Genomic DNA, 19,426 nt, shown 5'->3' on the forward strand with positions numbered 1-19,426 from the left:
TCTCTATCTATGTTATCTTTCAATTAATTTTATTTCTATATTTAAATCTGTCTTTTTTGATCTATATACATATATCTATCTGTCGATATATATATATATTACATATATCTATCTATCTATCTATATATATATTGATCTATCTATATATATATATATATATATATATATATATATATATATATATTGATATATATAAAAAAAATATGTGTTTGTGTTTTTATATATATATATATATATATATATATATATATATTTGTTTTTAAAAAAAATATATACACATATTAATAAAATTGATATATATATATATGTGTATATATATATATATATATATATATATATATATATATATGCATACATATCTATTGTTTTATATATATATAGATAGATAGATAGATAGATAGATAGATATAGATATATATATATATATATATATATAAATATAATGTTTGTAGAATAGATATATCAACATAAAAAAAATAAAAAATCACCTGATGTTCCTTGATGAACCTCATCTTCTTCATGGCCCTCCTCATCCTCTTGTTCCAAATGTTCTTCATCTTGTTCCAAATGTTCTTCTGACTCTGTAGGCTCTACATGTCCTAAAATTATTATTACAAATAAATTTATATTTATAAAATATATATGTTAAAGAAATCTCAAAGAATTTTTTTTTAGATTACCTTCAATGTTATCGATATCTTCTTCTCCTTGCTCATCCATTGCATTATTATTTGGAGTGCTATTATCTATAGCATTATAAAAAAAAATAGTTAAAAGATAAATTTACTTTAATACCTGTCTTTGAATTTTTTTTTCTTTCTCGAAATTACAGTTACATTTTTTATACCTGTGTCTTGAGTCCTATCTTTATCCATAAAAACTGTGGGCAATGGGTCTGATTCCCCTTCAGAACTAGAATTGGTATCAATGGGAAGAAGGTACCTTGGAGCTCTTCTTCTTTTGACTATTAAATAATATAAAATACAAAATTTGTGAAAATATATTCTTAAAAATCCAAACACACAAAAAATGTGTCTGAAAATCCTATAAAAACTTGATTCATTCACACTTATCTGCAGGCAATGGTAATCTTTTAATCCTATTATTGTTTAACTTGTTTATCTTATTGAAAATATTCCAATTAAAAACTATACATTTTTAATACTTAAGATTATATAATTAAACTATATTTATATCTATATTGCTTACATTTTTTAAGATAACTCTTTATCAAAGTGCGCATTTTAGATTGCCTCCGGTACAAGTCGTTATATCTTTTCAGACATTGTTTCCTCGTTCGTTTTTGCCCAGAGACTCTCCTTACTCTTCGCACCATTTCACAGAGAATTCGGTTTCTTGTGTCCTGGTCCAAAGTGAAAATCCCTTTCCTTTTTTTTGGAAAATATTTATCCACAGTGTAAGAAATAATCAATAATTCTCCAATAGAGAACTTCTTGGATCGTGGCATTTTCTAAATATTATTCAATCTCTACTCACTGACGGGACTAATTTTTTTTTTTTAAATGCGCAATTTTGTAAGCTAATACCTATTTTTACAAATAGCACTCAATTTGGATACATATTTTGTAAAATATTATCAAGAATCGTATTTTAGTATACAACTTGATGTTTTTTTTTATCCATTTTATTAACAATGAAACATTGTATAGAACTGCGCCACAACAGCACTATTTTTTGGGCAACATTAACAAATGTTACATGTATCCGTTGATAAGGTGAAATAAAATTAAAGATACATATAACAATGTAATGATATTTAAATTTAATATTGTTATTCATAACAAAATTATCTTTATTTACATGTAAAATTGTTATTAAAAACAAAAATGGAAATCCAGGTATTCCATATGAAAAATAAACTGCGACATATCTTTCCAGAACATCAGACAGTATACGCCCATTTTCATCAACTACATTTAGATACTTTTTTGGAAACCGTTATAAAAGAAAACTTTATTTAGTTTGTATCAACACTTTAGTTATTTTTTGCGCTCTATTGTATCACATTTTTACAATGGCATCTTCCCAAGCTGGAAAGACCAAAAGCGGGAGAAGTATCATGTTCACTCATCGGCAGAATTGTATTTTGGTCGAAGCTGTTATCGAACACTACGATGAAATCATTGGGTACCAAGCAAGAACTGTAAACCCACAGAGAAAGAGAACAATTTGGACACAAATCAGTAGATCTGTTTCAGCTGAAGGAAGTTTTCCTAAGGATGTGCGGGCTTGTCGGAAGAGAGTAACTGATATTAGAAAAAACATAAAGAAAAAGGTTTGCAGGGAAAAGCAATCTGCCAAAGGAACCGGTGGAGGCCCTGGATATAGGGCCGAATTAACGGACTTTGAACAGATGCTTTATGCACGGATGGGTGATGCCGTTGTGGTTGGCCTGGATGTCCCAGCAGACACTATGGATTTTAGAAGTAAGTTAAATGTAAACGACACCCAAATTTTGTTGTTCATGATTTAAAAAAAGAGAATGAAAAACTATATATCTTTATTATTGAAATCTATTATGTAATTATTTCGATTCAATAGATATTCCTTTATGGAAAGTATATGTAGATATGCTCACTATCTCTTTAATTTTGTAGATTTCTGCTATTGGATATTAAAATTGTGATTAGTTTACATTTTTATTTGTCAGATAAGGATTATGGAGAAAATGGAGACATGAACTATAATAAAAGTAATCTAGTCAGTGTTATAACTATCTATTGTCTATCGAAATCGATCTAAATATTTGAAATTGTGTTTTTATCTATAATTATTGAAATTTAATACAAGTATATTTATATTATTTAGAGCAAGAAGATGAGGGACGTCAGGAAGAGGAGATTGATGCACAAGAGGATCAACCTTTGGAAAATGAATTCACCTCACAAGACCAAGAACCCTCCACATCCACAGTACAAAGAGAAGAAGGGGAGAGTAAGTTATTTGTAAAAAACAACCAATAGTTGTTATATATTTTAATAATAATTAACAACCAGATGAGCACTGATGATAACTTGTGGTCTAATGTATATTTTGATTGTATAAATCGATGCAGTTGATATTGCAATATTATTTTTATGTTGTTGTAGGTGTTCGTGCTTTACTACAATCGATGCAGGACAATTCTATATTATTATTCGAGGGTAGGTTGTCTTCTAATTTAATTGTCATGTTAATTTTTTGTTTTTTTAAGAATGTAACCTATTAATAATACATATTTTCCATGTCATACAGAAGATCAGGTTGAAATCAATTTGGAACCTCTGGTTGAGGATTCGGTATGTCCAGAAGATGAGGATGAGACTCAGGTTGAGGGACAAACATCAGAGGGACCAACACCACCAAATCTAGAAACTCCTCAGAATATCATGGTCAATGACTCTGAAGAAGATGAAAGACCAGAACAATTGATAAACCCAGAAGATGGCACAGGCAGGGGAAATGATATACAAAACCTTACAGACATGGCATTGGGGTTCAGGAATGAGCAAAGTGCATTTTTTAAAGAACTGATCAGATTACAAGAAGAAAGAAATGCAATTTTAAAAGCTGATTCAGAATTTAAGAGGGATTATTCCAAAAAGAAATTAGAAATTTTGAATCGAAGATTTCCTACTCAATAATTAATTATTCATATTTCTTGTTTTTGCACTTTAATGTTCAAATTTTTTTTCATGTTGAAAAGTTAAACACTAGAATTGGGTTACAGTTTAAGTTATTTTAGAAAAAATGTTACATGTTTCATTATTCAAGTTTTTGTTATTACAATAAAAATGTTATTTAAAATACAAAAAAGAATTAAGGCTGTTTGTTTGTTCAAAAAAAATTTATTAAAAGAAGAAAAACAATTTTTTTTTATTAACAAATAAACACAACTTTTTTTTTTCATCTGTCTGATTATATAACAGTAGTGATGATTGTTATTGTCCAATTTTCAAAAAACTCCTGTGTTATCCGTGGTTTCTGTAATACAATGTTAAAAGATAATTAGCAATCCAGAAATATAATACTAATTCTTTGCCCCACCCCCACCCAAAAAAAAATAAAATTACTTACATGAAAAATATCTCTCAATAATTTCCATACGATTTTGAACACCGGCCCTAGTAGTGTGCCTGTTTAATATTTGTTGGGGGACATAGATGTCATCTGGTTGATCCTCAAGACACAAATCATCTTCGTTAACTTGAGATATTGCAATATTATGTAACATGCAGCATACTAAAATAATGTCATTGCACTTCTCTGGTGAGTATTGCAAGTCTCCCCCTGACCTGTCCAACACACGAAATCTCATCTTCAACACACCGAAGGTTCTCTCGATAGCACTTCTTGTACTACGGTGTGACTCGTTGAATTTGATCTCTGCACGTGTATGGGGCGATGGTACTGGTGTCAGAAGCCAAGGCCTACACGGATAACCACTGTCACCTACAAATAAAAAAATTAAAAGAATTATTACATTGGAATAACAATTATATGCACTTTTAGCAATACAGAAATTAATGAAATAAATAATAACATAAATGAAAAGATCATAAAATTAATTGTCACAAAAAAAAAAAGGTCTAAAGTGTATATACATCTAACTAAAAATCTATGTCCTTCAAAGTTGAAAACCAAAATTAAACATAAAAACAATAACAACAAAAAATATGAAGTTAAACTCACCCAATAGCCAACCATGGGGCATGTCTCCACGTTCAAACGATGTAAATAATGCTGATTGTTTGAGGATATGGTAATCGTGGCAGGAACCTGGAAATCCTGAACGCACAGCCCAAATTTTGAGGTTGGCATCACAAACAGCCTGAACATTCAGTGAATGGAAGCTTTTTCTATTCCTGTATTGCTCCTCCCTTAAAGCTGGTGGTCTTAAAGCTATGTGTGTGCAATCAATTGCACCAAGAACATTAGGCATACCAGCTACTTGATAAAAAAGATGCCTTAACTGTGTGCCATTCTTGCACATTCCTGGGTACAAAAATAAACTTCTTCAGATGTTTCAAAACTGCTTTTAAAACAATTCTTAGATGCCTGCAAAATGAAGGCTGGCTAATGCCCACCACAGCACTAGAGACTGCCTGAAATGAACCAGTTGACAAGAAATGCAAAACTGCTAATAATTTTAAAAGTCCAGGTATCGCCCTTGTTCTTCTTGTCCTAGGGTCTATGTCATTTTGGATCAGAGAGTAAAGATTTATAATACTCTCCCTATTTATACGAAATCTTTGCTTTATCTCCTTATCAGACAATGCCTGTAGTTCACACCGGGGTAAAAAAAACTCTAGGCACTCTTTGGCGTCTCCGTATGGGCATATTACCATCAGCAAGACGATTTTCACGGGCCCTTGCCAAAGAAATAGCAGACAACAGCAGAAAATATTCCATCTTCTCTCTCACAAAAAATGAAGTAAATGAAATGTTCTCCTCAGTGGATATGGAGAACTTTGGAGGGCGTAATTGTAGGAGAATATTAGGTTCTCCCATGGCGCAAAATAGTGATAAATATGAAATTTGGCGATCTGTTAGTCGATTTGATGAAAATACGACCGAAAAAGCGCTGTTTTAAGCTTCAATTGGCGCACATGTGCGCCTTGGCGAGATAGAATAGAGTGGTCGGATTTTTCGGTCGAAAATCAGTTTTTTTGGTCGTATTTTGTTTTAATACATAGGAGAGAATTTACGCTGGCGTATTTATAGGCGTAAATGTAGGAGAATTGCAATGATAAATGGAGCCCTTAGTATTGATTAGTGTTTGCTGAAGCACTTGTCTGTTCCTGATCTCTTCGCTAACGGATTACAACTATCCTAATGTATCAGTTATCCTAATAAAATCTGATTTATTCTCTTCAAGGATTCTTTTACAGATTCTCCTACCATTTCCAGGAGGATTCGCTTTCTTACGGTTTCCAAACTGAAGCCTTAATTAAATACTTGCTATCTCTTTCATACAACGGATTGCTTCACTGCTACTCATCTGTGCAGAGCTCTGCTGAAAACTACTATGTTTCACTGAGAAGCAGTTCATCTTTCCATCTTCAAAGACTGAGGTATTTCTGTATATACTTCCTTTGTAAAGTCTGCCATACTAAGTACTATCTTAATTCTCAATCAACTGTTTTGACTCACTGTTCACTGTTGTTAAAAACGTTATCTCTGAAAACGGAACTTAGCTCCTCCCTCACCAGCCCATACCTGCCTGATCTCACTTGACATACGACAGTTCAGTGCAAGATAAAGACTGTTGTTATTATTCATCCTTGGTGAATTAGTTATTCTCATATGTGACAACGAAACTTACCTCTTTCCTTGCGGCACACTAATACCTTGCATAAAGCTTATGTAACACACACGCTATCCAGTTCTTTACTTACATTACTGTTGCTGATAAAGTACTTTGCAGTGAATAAGCTTTTATACATGTACTCAGCAGAATTGTAATCCTTGCTTCTGGAGATACTGACTGTCCCTTTAATATAGTTTAATATAGTTTAATATAGTTTAATTTAAATCTAAAAGTAAGTTTAAATTTATTATAAGATAGGGATGAGTTAATATTTAATATAAAGTTAGCGGGTTGTTAGGTTTAAAGGGACCTTAAACACTTAAATTTAAAGGATTACTTTCTGTTATAATTTTTAAGCTAAACAACTAACATATTAAAGTTAAAAAACATTAATTAAAACCTACTGACCTATATTTTCTCAAAAACGAAGTTTCATAACGTTCTAAAAGTTATATATTTTATTCGCCGATGATGTCACGTTATCCTGCCCACTATTTTCAGCACTGCATGTTCAAAATACTTAAACCAATAACTTTGTGTTTAAAGCGCCATTTTGAAACCTAGGTATTGTAAACGGATTGGTACAGAGTAAAGGATACCCACTGAGTGGGTTTGGAAAACAATTAAATTTGCAGGCAAGATTTCTGATATACGGTAGAGATATGTTAATGAAAAGCTATTGATAAAAAGCTTATTTGGGGTAGTTAGTTAGTAACAGGCATAGAAAATATTTACTTACAGTGGCCCTTTAATGCTATGAAGTTTTAATGCCCATAGTGTAAATTATAATGTTATAAATCAAACTACATTTCTTCCCCCTTCATATATAAACCTATCTTCTTATTATTTATTTTGTAACTCTGTTTCCCCATTCCTTTGCTCATCTGTCCCGGCACTGCTGAAGTGCTGGGGACTATTCCGGATGTGGCTAAGCTCCTGGCTGTGAGCGTGCACGCATTAGAATATCTCTCTTTTGTAATACCAGAGGCACACTTCGCTGCCTCCGGCTCAGGAGAACTGAAAGCGGCAGCTATCAAAAAATACATAAATAAGTTTGTTAATTGTGCAAAAAATAGATTGATGAAAATCAGCTCCTCTAATACAGCTGTCATATAAATGGTGATGAAGCTCACTCTCAGCAACTGAGTGAGCGAGCTTCATAGATGCAGGAGACATTTTATGTTGTACGCATGCGCATTTCTATTCACGGGAGCGTGCGCCACGTGACCCGTGCTCCGAAAGTAATATGGCGGCACTCATCATGATAAACATGCTGCAGTTGAAATTAAACTTTCAAAGGGATTTACATAATCAGAAGAAGGTCAATTGGTATTTTCATAATAATAAAAAGGTTATTCTACAATTTTTATACTTAATAAAATATATAATTGTTAAATGTAGAAGGTGTTTAAGGTCCCTTTAAGGGTTAATTAGTTAATTTAGCTTATGGCGATGTGGGGGGCTGGCGGTTTAGGGGTTAATAGGTTTAGTAAGTGGTAGTGATGTGGTAGGCCAGGGGTTTTTATTGGTTAATACATTTATTTAGATGAGGTGGGCTCCAGGAATGGCGGGATAGGGGTTAATAACATTATTTAGGTGGCGGCGGGGTCTGGGAGCAGCGGAATAGGGGTTAATAACATTATGTAGGTGGCGGCGGTGGCGGGGCGGCAGATTAGGGGTTAATAAGTAGAATGTAGGTAACGGCGATGTCGGTGCGGCAGAATAGGTTGTAATAACATTATGTAGGTGGCGGCGGTGTAGGGGCGGCAGATTAGGGGTGTTTAGACTCAGGGTACATGTTAGGGTGTTAGTTGTAAACATTACTTTATTCTCCCATAGAAATCAATGGGATATCGGGCAGCAGCGAACATAAGCTTTCACTGCTTTCAGGTTCCCATTCCAGGGCGGCAGATTGAAAAGTAGGTAGGCTGGGCCAGAATAGTGGCGAGCGTACCTGGTAGATATTTGATAACTAGCAAAAGTAGTCAGATAGTGCCGAGTTTGCATTCGGAACATCTGTAATGACGTAAGCATCGATCTGTGTCGGACTGAGACCGGCGGATCGTATGTTACGTCACAGATTTCAACTTTTGCCGGTCTGTAGGCTTTGATAAATAAGGGGAATCAGGCTCGCCACAATTACGCTGCGGAATTCCAGCGTATTTGCGGTTGACTGCTTGATAAATAGGCCTCAGTATATCAACATGTTAATTTCACTAAAGAATAATAACGCCACATTGCAGATAGCTGACATAAATGATAGGAAGGCATTAAGAGAAGAGATATTGAATTCAATACCACCAAATAGCTAAAAGAAAAAAAAGCACACACACATAAGGCTAGATTACAAGTGAAACGGTAAACGGGCAAATTTGACAAAGTGACTGGTTATTGCTACCGCAAGCTCGCTTGGTAATTAGCAATTAGCACTTATAAAATTAACCAGAGATCAGATCTCTGGTTAATTTTATAAATCTGCCCCAAAATACTGCCTTAGTGTAGTTTATTAAAAATAAAGATGGCAGCATCTTTATTTTTTAATAAAATTACTGCACTAGACAGTATTTTGAGGTTAAAGTTGGTGGGAGTAAAGTGCCTTTACATTGCGGTCTATGGGAACTATGTGTTCCCAGTAAATATATATATGTATATGCTGATATACAACTTTATTCATCAACTTTACTCTGACAAGAATAATAATAATGTATATCAGCATATACATATATATTTATATTTGCTGCCATCACTGTACGACTTACCCCCTTTGCTGGTGCTGAAGTTCTAAAGCCGTCTCTGACGGCATCAGAACGAGGCTCCCATATGAGCCTATGGAAGCGCACTCTCGTGAGCGAAATGCTTCTTATCGATGCGAACGCAAGGTCGCAACTTATTATACCAGAGCACATTAGCATGTGCTGGTATTACACATTGGAGCACTAATATCGCTTTCATTAAAGCGATATTTAGCACTCCACTTGTAATCTGGCCCTTAGTCTTTCAGAGATATGCTTGCTTTGATACATGTTTTGCAGACCAAATCTCTGCTGTGGCCTAGATAAAAATCTACTATGTTATTTTTAACTACATTTGATCTTTTTTAATCTCATAACTACTCACTTATATTATTGCATTTCATCCTGTTCCTGCAGCTTTTTTCAAATCAGTTTTCCTGTTTTAATAGCTTAAAGGTGCCAGATACTGAAGCTCCGCCTCTTCACACTGGGCACTGCCATCTTGCAGCTCAGGTATTCTCACAGCCTGTGACAGAAGCTGTGCACACTCACAGATCAGTAATACTGGCACCTTTTTTACAGCTGTAGCATTTGCTGGAGTTAGTGTGCATGATACATTATGTAAGCTTTATTTTAAAGTCATTTTTTATTGAGGAAGAAAAAGACAAAAGAAAATGAAAATGAAAGCACTACATCATTGCTGCACATACAGCCAGCAAGAACATATGGTAAAAAAAAATACAAATGATCAGTAGGGTTACAACAGTGTAAGACATTCTAATTATAGTAGTGCACATATAATAAAACATTTCTAAATCAACCTCAGGTTTTTTTTTTTTTTTTTTTTAACTTTGACAAAACCATCCATGGAGCTAAAGAAAAGCTTGTGAGATATAATATGCAGTGTAGGAAGTAATGAATGTTATATAGAATAGTAGGATGAGATGTAATGTAAACTCCCCTAGCAATTGTTGGGATCTATAATATAGTCTTCGGGCTGACAAGTAGAAGCCTGTTTAGGCTTTGCTCAATTCTCTATGCTTTAAGTGGTCTTTAATGAGGTCCCTAAAAAAAAAAAAAAAAAAAAAAATGATTTAAAAGTGAGGGCTTAGATGATAGGGACTGAAGATCAGACCTGCTGATCTGAGTAGAGAAAATAGATCCTAACATATAACGTAATGAAAAAGAGAGTAAGTGCTAGGGGAGCAGAAATAGTTGCGGTATAGGCAAGAGAAACCGCACTGTTAGTTCTCCTATTATCGGGAGACTCTTTACTTGGGGGGGGAGGTTGTAAAATAGTTGCGGCAATTAGTAGGGGTAATAAAAGAAAGCAAGAGCTAACATATAATTAGGGTGTAATAGGGTTTACTTGGGAGTGAGCTTAACTATGTGACATACGTTTGAAGAGAAAGAAGCATAAAACTAGTTATATAGGACAAAGGAAAAGAACTCTTACAAGTCCCTCACAAACAAAAGATGCTAATGGGTTTGTGGTGCTATATCCGTGTACAGTTAGATGAAAGCATGACATATGTAAACTTGGGAAATAATAGAAGGCTGAAGTTTCCTTAAAATGGGTTAGTGTTGCTTCAGAATGAAAAAGAGACTTTGGCATTAATCTCCATGACTGTTAAATTGTCATTGTCTGTTCTAAAACCATATATAATGGTGTAGTTATGTCATGTCTGCGTGTAGATTGATAGAGTCAAGCTATGTGTAGCTTCAGGATGCAATCCAGGGCTATAGCTCCCTCCCAACATGGTAGTGTAGTCTCAGAGTGAAGTTAGGAGACAAGCTGCAGGGTACGGGCCCTATACCCCACAGCAGGAGCCTGTTCCAACTCCAGCCAGTTCTCTAAAGTAACAGAAATATATAAGCATCCTAAATATATGTGCACACTAACATTAAGATTTAACAGCATTAATATTAAGGGTGTATATGCATAACAGATAGAGAGCCCTTATAAGGCTTGGTAATAACACAAATATGGAGGAGTGAGATCGCTGAGTAGAAGAAATGCCTATGCATTAAACCTCTAAAATGTTGATATATAAAGAACAATGAGCATTATATGTTGAATAGTGCGATCATGACATTTTAGTAAATAAAATAATGCAAACAGTTGTACATATATACAGGTGTCCATTACTTAGAACAATATCAAACATTTAATTTGAGAAAAGGAATCCCAGTGAAGGCAGAAAAATCTCAGAAAGTAAACACATAGTTGCAACATGGTAAACTGTAGAGACCCTAATTATTAAATAACCAAGGAAACACTAGGCACTTTATGAAGTAAAACTCAGGTAGACATGTAGAATGTAATATAAGATAGCATATACAGAACCTTGCAGGCAGGGTAGGGGGAGAACAGTAAGCATCCCCTGTAAATGTTAGTGAGACACACAGTTAAATATACTACAAAGAAGCTAGTGCAATAGGAAAGTCACTTAACCATATATAAAATTACACAATAAACTAAGTCTGTAAAACAAGAGACATGGAAGAGCTATATCTTTAAACATGCAGTTAATGATGTTGACAACAGACTTTTATAAAATTAGAGCAAAGGGAATGGAGCAGTGCATGCTTAATCCATCAAATACAGAAACACAATGTTAGGTTTAAATATAACAAAATAACAGTAAGCCAACTTGCATGTATGAAAAAATGGAGATGAGACAACTGTCCCAGTCTGATGCACCGTTCATTATCTTATGAAGCAAAATCTGCTGTTAGTGGAGCCAGCCCGCTTCATGATAGGCCAGTCTCAGTATAAACATCATGTCTGCTCGGCTCCAGAGACACTGTCTCAAAAAATACAAAAGCCTGTGTAGTCCAGATTCTTGTAGGGCTATCAACCTCTGGGGCTAAATATGAAAATGTGCCTCCAGGGTCCCACTGCAAATCCAAGGACTGGACACAGTGGTGGTGGCTGCAGGGTTGCTGAGCGATAAGCGGTGGTAATTGCGCTCCTTCATCAACGTGAGCGAAGCTTCCATTCACCTGATCAGGAGGACCTGGCATCTGAACATCGTTAGGGCCTCCGAAGGAACACAGCAGGAGAGGAGCTGCAAATAATTCCGCTGAAGCTCCACAAACAAGGACTCGTTTAGCAGACGTCTCAAGCCCCGCGGCTGCAGGTAAATTTAGGAGCGAGGGGTGAATATTTCTAGAGACTCGCGTCTCGTCGGGCAGCCCAGGGTCAAAGTGATTAGCCAAATAATCACCTTCTGTCGCCTCCGGTAAGAGGTGTGGCTCTCTAGCAGCTTGATCCCCGGAATGGTGTCTGAGCAGCTCGCCATGCTGGAGTGAGTCGGGGAGGCGACACAAGGACCTATGAGCTAGTGTGCCATCGGCAATACTCTGGTCTAAAGCTGTGTTAGCACAGGTCCGGCTGAGGGCAGCATGTTCAGGAATGAAAGTTGTAGTGCAATACTCAAGAAGTATTGCTTCCATTCTGGCGAAATGTTCATATAGGAGCTGCGCCACATCCTCTGCCCAGTAGGTCAAGGCCTCCATCTTTGCCATATTGATGTAAAGCTGCAGAAAGCTAGAAATAGCCTCCTGGACACTTGCAGGTTCTTGTAGGACTATTAGAGCTCAAGACATTTCCTTATGGTGTAAAAAAATTTAATCCCAAGGGTAAATAAATAAGATTACAATCATATTAAAGCCAGGAGCTCCATGCACACACGTCTGGCTCTCTTGGTAGTTGGCTCCGCCCCCATTATGTAAGCTTTACATTTTTGTACAGTTACAAAAAATATATTTAAAAATGCACTGAACAATAATTATGAGCAATGCAACCACTGCAAAACTATACAGCTCCTGCTTTGTATCATACACCCTAACCTGTAGCACAACATACAGTTGTCAAAACGTTGACAACCTCATTGATATGTAAATGCACACTACTTCTGTTACAGGATGTGAGAATACCTGAGCTCCAAGATGGCAGCCCCCAGTACAAATTGGCGGAGCTTCAGTATCTGGCACCTTTAAATATTTAAAACAGGATGCAATAATATAGTGAGTAGTTACTACTTTTTTGTAGTTGTCCTCAGCAGTTTAATGCTCCTTTAAAGTGAATGTCAATTTTGTCTTATTTTAAGCAATTTTAATATTGCTTTCAAGTTAATAAAGAAAACCGCCGCTTTATTTTTTAAAAAAAAAACAAAGTAAAGGTTATATATTTATTACCAAATTTGCTCCGTTTTAGGTAGCAGCTCCTCCCACCCGCAACTTCCGGATTTAATCCCCTGTAAGGTATACAGCAGTCCCACCCACTGTATACGTAAAGTCAATGAGCGCTCCCGGCTTTGCTATACACAGCGCATGCGTTGCGTACTTACCAAGCGCTCTGAAAAGTCCCATAAGTGTAATAGCGCATGCGCTAAATGTGAACGTGCGTGAGAGCTCTGTGTGACGGCTTCCAAACACAGGCGCATTACATACGAGTGACGTAGCCGAAAGGGGTTTGGTCCCCCCGTGGTTGATCGGATTATTGGTTGACACAAGCGAGCCTACAATGTCAATCATTAATTCAAGATGGCGGGCGGAGGATTGAGATGACGATCGTAATGAAATAAAGCTCAAATACTAGTTAATTAGAGGTTTGCTGAAAAAATGATGAATTAAAGTGGCAGTATTTTAAGGTCAGCTTTTAAGCAGTGTTTAGCATTGAGCTTGACTTTACATTCACTTTAAGTTCTCACAAAAACATACAAAAGCCAGGAAATTCCTGATGTTTAAAAATATGGTTAATAGGAATTCCAAACTCTGTTGTGGTTTAATGTAAGTTCCTGAGTAAGAATGTGTAGTTCTAATTTGAGGCAGCATTGTTGTAGTGCAGAGTTTATGTTTTGATTTCTTAAACCACATGAATTACCAAGCTTTTGTATGTCCGAGTGAGAACTTAAACTCTGCCATTTTGCTTCTAAATAAAGGTACCATAAGCATAAACAATAGCATTTTTAATAATTTCTTATATGGAAAACCACCTAACGCAGCGGGCAATTTGCGCAGCTTTGGGCAGCAAAATAAAAATATATATATATATATATATTATTTTTTATATTTTTTATTTATGTGTTTATATGTGTATATATGTTGCGGGTAAAGTCAGGATTACCTAGGTTTACCCGGGTAATGCTAGGATTACCCAAGCCGCCAAGCAGCTGTGGGTAAAGCCTGATGTACTGCAATTCTGCTGTGGGTAAAGCTTGATGTACTGAATTTCCCCCATGTACACTAATTATTTATTTTTGCCCTGCGACCCTCTTGCATCCACCCCAAGTAAACCTTTGCCCCCCTTGAACCCCCAGATGGAGGCAAAAAAGATAGTGAAGATGAGGGAATTACAATGCATAGTATATATGTTTGATGAAGTGATTCGATCAGTCTGAGGGGATTTATGATCATACATCGGGCTTTACCCACAGCCGCTTCAGTAATTCTAGCATTACCCGGTTAATGCTAGGATTACCCAATATCTGACTTTTCGCAACATATACACATATTAACACATAAATATATATGTATATACGCATATACAGTACATATATATTTAGACTAAAAGCACATTCCCCATTCATCTCTAGGTAATAGTGCCATTTTTTTTTTCAAACACCCCACATCACCTCACTTTAACCCCTTATAACTGCACTTCACCTCACTTTAACCCCTTATAACTGCTTTGTGCAGAATTTTTTATAAAAAAAAATTAAAATGCTCATATTTTTTTATTTGTTTTAAAGATCTGTCCTCTTTATTTGGGGGTCAATTGGGGCAACATTTTATCATTAACCAGAGGTCTGACCTGTGGTTAATTTCACTTAGCGCAAAGTGAAACCGCAAGCTTGTGGAAGCATTAATCATACACTTGTAATGGCTGGCGATTTAATGTCCGCCCGTAAACTGGCAAATTTGCTCCTTTATGGTCGTACGTTACAATGGCGATCCACTTGTAATCTAGCCATAATGTTATATTATTAAATAGCTAAAATGTCCTCATGTGTTAATGTGATGGTAAATTATATCAAACAGTATGCTCCTTTACACAAACAGACTAAATAAATAAAGACAGGCAGTAAATAAAATGTTTGGAAACCATGTAACTGGGACCTTGCAGAATAAAGTCAGAGACATATGAGACAATCAACCTTGAGTAATAAGTATTAAAGGGGAAACCTCCTTGTGTAATAATAGTTAATAATAATAGTGCACTGCATAAAAATCTAGCTCTGCATTATAAATAATAAAAATATCTCACTCTTCAGTTATAAGACATTTGAAAAATGTCCGTTGCGCTCAGAAGCAAAGGGACAGTTGAGGAATAAAAAAAAATAGAAGGTAACCAGTTACTAACTGTAATGCCGTGCTAAATAAGTGCATAAAAACATAAAAACACAAAGAGACTCCCTCAGTTAAATCCCTTTTACTGTGTATATAACATAATAAGGTTTTATTGAGGTGAATTAGCTGAATAGTAAATAGCAGCTGTTACCCCATAATAAAGTTTCCATCATTACTAGACAATGGGGTCAATTTATCAAAGTACGAGCAGACATGATATGATGTAGTTGTAGCGTATCATGTCCGCCGCACATCGATAAATGTCACTGTCAGCATTTATCTTTACACAAGCAGTTCTTGTGAACTGCCTGTGCAATGCTGCCCCCTGCAGATTTGCGGCCAATCGGCCACTAGCAGGGGGTGTTAAATATCCCGATCATATAGGATCGGGTGGATTGATGTCCGCGGCCTAAGAGCAGGTGGACCAGTTATGGAGCAGCGGTCTTTAGACCGCTGCTTCATAACTACTGTTTCCGGCGAACGATCACGCGGAAACAGGGGCATTTGGCCCCTAAGTATGAAAACCCTAAGTGATAAAGGCAGAAAGTCTGAAATCAAACATTGAACGACATAGAAATTAAAAAAGAAACTATCCATCCTATATTTAATATAATTTATTTTAATATATTATGTTCTTTTATGTGAGAGTTAAGTTTAGGAATTTCTATGCATTTTAATGCAGTATTTAAATTTTAATATCTATTGTGTACAGTACATCTATCAATCAATCATCTATCGATCTATCGATCTATCTATCTATCTATCTATCAATGCAATAGAGATCAGTCACACAGAAAAGACACAAACAAAATAAATGGTGCTATTAAATAGCTTTTATTTGTGTCAAAATGTGTTGTTGTGAGTCTAGTCTCGGCTCACTCCTCAAGTCCTATAGGCAACTGGATGTCCTTAGGCATAATGGTAACTGTCAGGCCATAGGTATCACACTCTTTAGTGTCCTTAAAAGTCCCCAGTAGATAAGCGTGCTGGCCTCCTGCAGTGTCATTAACCAAACCTCTGGAAGCACAGATCAGATTGGAAGTCCTGACTGATCTCTTTAAAGGAAAAATAAAAGACAGCTTAATACTGGGTTCTTCTTCCGTTTCTTTCCCTTCTTACTAATGACACAAGTGTCCATATTGTTTTCTATTTCTGTACAGTTTTCTTCCTGCACATCTAGAGAAGAATTCACGGATCTCATTGATGCTATTTTCTTCTCTGTTTCCTGTTCCTTTTTTACTCTAGCAGCTTCTGCAAAACGTTCATTGATCGCGTAGATTCTTTTAGCCAGATCTTTTCGTTTAGCAAAAAGCTGAGCCTCTTTCACTGCCAGTAACTTTTCTGATTGTTCGTATATTTCATCCACTGAAGGGACGCTAGGCCTCTGGATGTAACTCTCTTCATCAGACTCCTCTATTTCTGATGGGGTATAAGATATTGAACCAAACAGCCATTTACATGGTTTCTGTCTACATGACGGATCAGTTGAATTGTTGTTGTTAGCAGTTGTCTTTATATTAATCACTGTCCCTTCCTCAAGGTCCCAGAGCTCCACATAATCATCTAGAGTCTCTTCTGATGGTGGTTCTTGCTCTTCCTTTAGGACATTGCTCTCCTGTGCATAAGCACCTTCAGCAGGGAACTTTCCTTTTTTCCCCTTTTTTAAAGTAGTTTCGTATCCAACAAACCGTTTGCAAAATTTTACGAAATTTACCTTTTCTTTATCTTTATCTTTATTTTTATCTTTATTTTTATCTTTAGACTTTTTCTTTTGACCCATGTTCAGTTTTTCTGATCCTTAACCTAAGATGATTTTTATTTCCAAGGTTTTAAGGAATATTAATTATGCCAATTGGCAAAAATATCTCATTTAGCAAAAATAAATTGCAGACTCTCTGTCCTTGATCTGTAATGCTCAGAGTGCAGCTACAGACTGAGGAGTAGTTGCTGAGAAGCAGTTTCTCAGGGCTAGGCATTGTGAGGTCATACTGGCCATAGTAGGCTTGGTATAGAGGTAGGCTGTGACCTAAGTGCTGCATCCTGCCAACTGAATATTTAGCCAACTGAATAGATATGGATGGATAATAAACATTTTACAGTTACATAACATTTCTATTACCTCATATATTAAATGTAATTTTTTTAAAGTGTGTCTTACATTTTGAGGAGACATGTTAACTTATTTGCACAGGTTTCTTAGGTTTTTCAAATTTATGTCCTAATCTATCAGAAAATGCAATCTTTACAGTTTTCCACTTCACCAGAAAATACTTTTCCCATAGGCTTAATTTATTAATTGTGTAATTCAACAGTTTTGGCAAAATGAAAACACACTGGCTGGCATTGAATAGATCACCTTGACTGGTTTCATGGCATTTTTTCTGTGTTTATGTTTTTGTACCTAATCAGGCCGACTAATTTAATTTTAATGTAAACCATAAATGGTGATCAAATTTTACCATCTTATGTTTGTTCCATTTAAAAAATATATATATATATATATATATATATATATATATATATATATAATTTGTTATTATAATTCATCACACATAGGGCTAGATTACGCTGTAATTAATGCTCGACTTCTGCTCTTTTTTTGCGAGTCGAGTACTGCTCGTATAACAAGTTGAAAGTAAATGTTTATCACTTGAGCGCTAATTCGACTTGCGCAAATAGCAGAACTTAGAATAGTGCAATCGCATTAACGTATTCTCCCTTTGACTTACAGTAAATGGAGAGAAAAGTGGAAAAAAACACCCATACTCGCACACTAACTTGAATCGCCATAAGCCCTCTACTCTAATAACCCCTAAACTGCCACATAGCCCACGGCAAAGTCTCCACTACACTTTTAACCCCTAAACCGCCACCCCTCCAGATTGTAAACTGCCCTTCTACACTATTAACCACTAAACAGCCACCCCCACATTGCAAACTAATCTTCTACACTTTTAACCACTAAACTGCCACACCCCCCACCGCAAACTACCCTTCTATACTATTAACCCCTAAACCACCACACACCACTGCAAAGTAACCCCTTAACATCTAAACCCCTTCACATAACACCCAATAAGTTACCCCAAAATAGACTAACTTTAGCTTTACAAAACAAAAAACCTAACTACCTTTAAAAAAAATCTAACCTGAAAAAGTAAATAAAACTATCCTTACCTTTAAAAAAAAAATGAAAAACCTAACATTACTTAAAAACAACAACCTACCATTACAAAAAATTAAAAACCGCCAATGCATAAAATAACAAATAAAAAAAACAAAAAAAAAGTTATGCCTTTTTCTAAAAACCCATTGTTGCAGTGGCGGTCTTCATCCATCTTCTGATCTTCATCAACGATCCTCTTCATGTGGTCAACAGACGCACACTGAATTTTGAATGTGAGGTACCCTTGCATTACTATTGGCTGATTTCCATTTTCAAATTCAATCAGGCCAATAGAATAAAAGCTTTTTTATTTTTTTAAAGGTAGTTAGTTTTTTTTTAATTTTTGTTAAAGGTAAGGTTAGTCTGTTTTGGGGTAACTTAGGGGGTGTTGGGTTAGGGGTTTAGATGTTAGTGAGCTACATTGTGGTGATGGTGGCAGTTTAGGGGTTAATCGTGTAGTGGTTTACTTTCCAGTGGAGTGTGGCAGTTTAGGGGTTAATATTGTAGTGGGTTATTTTGTGTTAGGGTGTGTAGCAGTTTAGGGGTTAATAGTATAGTGTGTTACTTTGCAGTGGGGTGTGTGGCTGTTTAGGGATTAATAGTGTAGTGGGTTACTTTGCAGTGGGTTTGGTGGTTTAGGGGTTAATAGTGTAGTGGGTTACTTTGCGGTGGGGTGTGTGGCAGTTCAGGCGTTAATAATGAATAGTGTAGAGGGGTAGTTTGCGATGTGGGGGTGTGGTGGTTTAGGGGTTAATAGTGTAATTTAGTGCAACTGTTTCTTTCAGACAAACTCTTAAAGGTTTGAGCGGTAAATGCGATAACTTGTAATACGAGCGCATGTTACTGCTCGATGCAACCCAT

The 19,426-nt window shown here is 35.8% G+C and overlaps 1 long non-coding RNA gene across 1 annotated transcript; it reads right to left on the reverse strand.

Moving 5' to 3' along the window:
* Positions 1-534: 534 nt before the first annotated feature.
* On the reverse strand, positions 535-910 carry LOC128659368 (uncharacterized). Its single transcript, XR_008402351.1, has 3 exons — positions 848-910; positions 681-746; positions 535-599 (listed from the first exon to the last, which is right to left on the reverse strand). It is a non-coding gene; the product is annotated as an uncharacterized LOC128659368 (long non-coding RNA).
* Positions 911-19,426: the final 18,516 nt, after the last annotated feature.

This window comes from Bombina bombina, chromosome 5, assembly GCF_027579735.1.
Source record: "Bombina bombina isolate aBomBom1 chromosome 5, aBomBom1.pri, whole genome shotgun sequence".
In the NCBI taxonomy this organism is placed as follows: domain Eukaryota; kingdom Metazoa; phylum Chordata; class Amphibia; order Anura; family Bombinatoridae; genus Bombina; species Bombina bombina.